The sequence below is a fragment of the Chinchilla lanigera genome, unplaced genomic scaffold, assembly GCF_000276665.1.
Source record: "Chinchilla lanigera isolate Chin_1 unplaced genomic scaffold, ChiLan1.0 scaffold00095, whole genome shotgun sequence".
NCBI classification, from domain to species: domain Eukaryota; kingdom Metazoa; phylum Chordata; class Mammalia; order Rodentia; family Chinchillidae; genus Chinchilla; species Chinchilla lanigera.
The window spans coordinates 1,986,325-1,991,370 of record NW_004955496.1 but is presented as its reverse complement, the minus strand read 5'-3'; positions in this window follow the sequence as shown (position 1 = coordinate 1,991,370).

The following is a 5,046-nucleotide window of genomic DNA, read 5'->3' as shown; positions in this document are numbered from 1 at the left end:
GCCCCTGCCCCTGCCCCTGCCCCTGCCCCTACCCCTGCCAGGAGAGAGGATATGACTTGGACTGCCCATCCCAACCCGACTGAAGTCACTTGTGATGCCAACAGCCATGTGCCAGCTTCCCTGGGAGTGACTGGCTTGGCTCTAGTTGGCCACCTTTTGGTCACTTGCACAATTGGGTCCAGTCACCTGTGATAATGAGATGGGGTCATTCAACCAATGAATCAGAAAGCACTGAGACAGGAATGAGCCAGTTGGAGACTCAGCGTTCCCCAAAGCACTGCTCCCCTTTCCAGTGCGGGACACTGCAGACCTCAGGGTGTGCGTGCCCCTCAGAGGAGAACCCGGCCCTTTACATACTATGATCTGCTTTTGTGGAGAGCTTAGCTACCTCAACACATAGTAATTTCCCTTTCCGTATAAAATCAAGAACTTACAGTGGGGTATACTGTCACACGCCCATAACCCCGGCCTTGGGAGGCCCAGGTAGAAGGATTGCAGTGAACTTAAGGCCAGCCTGGGCTCCATAGTGAGCTCAAGACCAGCCTAAACTACATGGTGAGATCCTGGCTCAAAAAAAACAAAAATTAAGATCAAGTGGAGTGTTTTCACCTTTTCACCAAAAGGAAACACCATGGAGCACCCAAGTGGGCAGCGATACCACTCTTAGATTCGGGAGTTCCTCAAACACACGCGCCTTGATGAGGGACAGTTGGTCTGACAGTGGACCTGGCTGCTAAGTGACTAACAGAAGGCGACCACAGGCGGTGTGGGCAGGCTGGACCTGGCGAGCCATGTCCGAGGAGAGTGGGTGCGCCAGCACTGGGTGTGAGAGTTCAGCATCCCACGGCTGCCCTGAGCGTACACACACTGTTTATTTCTGGAAATTTCCACTTACCAGTTTCAGGCCTTAGAGGATTGCATGAGTAACTGGAATAAAGAAAGGAAAATCCCAGAGGAGGGAGGAATGCTTGCACAGGTGAGGGTCCTCAGAACCAAACTAGACTTAAGACAGGGCAACTGGCTGAGGGACATTCCCTACACAGTGACACCATTGTCCCTGTCACAGAACCAATCAGAAAAGTGCTCCGTAAGACCACTCAGAATCTTACCATTTTACATCCCTCATTTGAATCTGGTGCTGTTCACAGGACCAATCAGAAGATGCTCTTGGCAATCCTTCATTTGCATGTGGGCACAGCCAATCAAAAGACTGTGCTCCTGATCTTTCATTTACATAGAACAGGAAGCCAAGAGAGTGTTTAACAGGACGACTGTCCCAAAGCCTTCCTTACAGGAAAGAGATAACCCGGGAATGTGGGAGATTAAAAAAAAAAAACCATCCCCTTGTCCTGGGGGCTGCCGTGAGCCTGTGCACCTGCCTACTCTTAGTCTTTTCTGCCTTCCTTCAGTAAATGTACACTTCCACAGCCTTTTCTGTGGGCCTTATCTAATTCTTTGTTCGGAATACCAAGAACCTAGGGAAAACCCCACAGTTTCCCACTGGGTGACAGAATCACTGTATTAAACCCTGAAAGGGCAGGCAGCCCGAAGGCAGGCCTGCAGGACTGTCAGTCGCAGATATAGCCAGAGCCTCCAGTCCCAGCCCAGCAGCCCGGCCCCGAGTCCCGAGTGAGCCCTGTAACCCGTGCACTGTGCGTTGCAAAGCCACTCACTAGGTCTGTTCCTCCCTTATTTTCTAAAATTCGACCCCCTCTGCCTCCCCAAAGATGCCACCGTCACATCCTTGTTTCCCTGCTCTGCTGTTTCCAGCAAACTCTCCATCTTTGGGGAGTCTCTGTTATTTAGGGTCTCACCTGGCAGACCAGCATTTCCCAAAGTCCCTCAGGTGAGAAACTCGCTTAGCCGGGAATGCCTCATGGGCTTGGTGGCAAAGGACCTGGGGATCAATCGCACTTCTCAGATATTTAGGGGTGATCACTAACTGCCAGGCGCCGTTCCGCAGACTTAAATGTTGGGGAGATCCCAGGTTAGACAAGGGAGACAGGTTTTTCTGCTGCAACTCCTTCCTGTCCTTGGGCTGCTCTGACACCTGTGACAAGGCTCCCCGTTTGCACTGTCTTCTGGGTTTATCACGCAGGTGCGCTCTCTGACAGCATTAAGGGTCACGAGCCATGCTGTCTAGGGAGACAGGGATGGTGGTGGCCACTGTCGGCAACTACACCCCACCCGATGATCCCCACCACACCCCTGCATCACGCACTCCCCAGCGGAGTGCTACATGGTGACTGTTGCAGGCTTGAATGTGTTTGTTTGTTTGCTGGCTTGTTTGTTTTAAGACACGGTCTCACTATACACTCGCTATGAACTCAGCATGTAACCCAGGCTGGACTCAAACCCCTGGAAATCTTCCTGCCTCAGCGTCCTGGATGCTGAGATTACAGGTGTGTGCCATCACACCTGGCTATGAGAATTTTAAGACATATGGCTGCCTTGCTGGGGAAATTTCCATGGCGAGGCCGTACGACAAAAGAGAAAAGACCAAGGAGCCCAACCCGAAGGAAGATGCAAAGCCATGATAAGGGACTCCAAGTGAGCACCTGGCCAGGGCTGTCACCCACACCATCCCCACCAGGGGCTGAAGGTGGGTGAAGAGCCACCCCAGACACTCCAGGCCTGGGAGCTGTCACATGCAAACCCACACAGTAGTGAGAGATCATACCACGCTGTGCTAGGTCTTGGTCTGTTTTCTGTCGCTATAACAAAAATATCCAAAACTGGGTGCTTTCTAAAGAAAAAGGGTTCATTTAGCTCAAGAGTTCTGGAGACCCAAGAGCTCGGGCCTGGCACTGGCTCCTCGTGAGGGGCTGATGGCAGACAGCACCACAGAACGGGGACACACAGGTGACAGAGGTCACATGGGAAGACAAGAAGTAACAGAGCTGGCAGAGCCAGACCTGCAATCCCAGTACTCCAGAGGCTGAGGCAGGAGGATCAAAAGTTCAAGAGTAGGCTTGGGGTCCTGGTGAGATCTATCTCAAAACAGAAAGGGCTGGGTATAGCTATATGTGGCAGCACAGGCCTGTGATACCAGCACTCTGGGAAGCTGAGTCAGGGGATTGAAAGGTGGACCCAAGTCCAAGCAACTTAGTGACTTTATGAAACCCTATCTAACAATAAAAAATAAAATAAAGGTCTGGGGGTGTAAGTAAGTGTCAAGGTCCTGGACTCAATCCTCAATACATCAAAGTAAATAAACAAATAAATACTAAATTAAATTAAAAGGGCTGGGATGTAGTCCATATGAAGGCTTTAGATTTAATTCCCAGCACTGGAAAAGGAAGGAAGGAAGGGAGGGAGAGAGGGAAGAAGGAAGGAAGGAAGGAAGGAAGGAAGGAAGGAAGGAAGGAAGGCAGGCAGGCAGGCAGGCAGGCAGGCAGAGAGAGAGAGAAAGAAAGAAAGAAAGGAAGGAAGGAAGAAAGAAAGAAAAAGAAAAGAGGGAGAAATTGGGATGTAGCTCATAGTAGAGTCTATGAGTTCAGTTCCCAGTATCAAAAAAAAATTTTTTTAGTAAAATAAAAAGTGCTAGCCAAGAAAGGTGAATTCCTTTTATAAGAACCTGCACTTGAGGTAACCAAACTAAGCCTGCGAGAAGTCTAGCTTAATCCCTCCCTGGTGTCATGACCCTTGAACCATGACCTCCCCAGAGGCCAGAGCTCTCAAAGTTTCCACCATCTTTCAGCATCTCCACACTGGGGCCAATCAACCTTCCGGGGCTTGAATCTCCGTGGGGAAACCATATTCAGGTCACAGGACTGTCTGGAGCCATTAGGGCTTCCTGACTTGTGGTCATTTATGAGACAGCAGCAGGTAAAGAAGAAACACATCAATTATTTTAGAAAAATTACTGCATAAGCATGTGTGCTGCCAAAGCGAGCGCTGCACAAGTAATATATTGTGGCTAAATTACATACAAACACATCTGCTTCAGAAATGAGTCATCCTAGAGGAAATACATTAAATATCATTTACAAATACTTAGACAACTTCGCTGTTTATTATGATCATTTGCCATGACTCACTTTTGTAAATAACCTCTTTGTCAGGTAAGAGTCAAATAGAGAAAGTTATGAGATATTTAATCACAGAGAAACCAACTTAACTGTGCGTGTTTCTTACAGCAAACAGCATTTCAACATTTTCATATGATAAGGATCTAGGGAAAAAGCTGAACATGAGACACCCATTTGTTTGTAAGAGGCAAATCTAACTTAAAAGTACAAGGGGCCGGGGATATGGCTCAGCGGCATGGCACCTGCCTGGCAAGCGCCAGGTCCTGAGTTCAATTCCCAGTCCCCCCCCAAAAAAAAAATACATGCGCATTGTTTAATAGCAATGAGGAAATTACATCTCTAATAGCAATTAGGAAATTATAAGTTCCTCACATCTGGACAATGCGAGTCAGACACACTGCCCTGTCATTTGCAAGCTTGGATGGTAATTACCTCCTCCGCAGGATGTAAGTACACCGTTCAACACAGTCCCTCCTGGGCTTGCCTCTTGCCAGCTTTCCTCTTAACCTTAACCCTTCTCTCCCTGGACAGCAGTGGCCTGAGTTTTTGTGATGTGGGGTTCTGTAAAACCCACACATTCTGCTCAGACAAGCCCCAGAGCAGCCTAGCAGCTGCATCTCTGTCTATGCTGCAGACCTGGCTCTCCCAGTGCTGTGTGATCCAACACCGACAGACTCACAGGATCCAAAATCCCAGGCCTTTGCTCTCTACCTTAAGTCAGGGTTCTTTTTGGTTAATATTTTTTTTGTTTTGAGCTGGGGTCTCGCTATATAGTTCAAGCTGCCTTGAACTCACTGTGTAGGACAGGCTGGCCTCGAACTCACAGTGATCCTCCTGCCTCAGCCTCCTGAGTGCTGGAATGGCAGGTGTGTGTCACCACACCTTGCCTGGGTTACCTTTACTGTGTATGACTTTCTGATACACACATAGGAATTAGGCCACATAGCTATTTTAGCACCCTAAAATGGCTAAAATAGAGTTGTAAGATGAGAATTTAAATAAAGCGGGTTTTTAT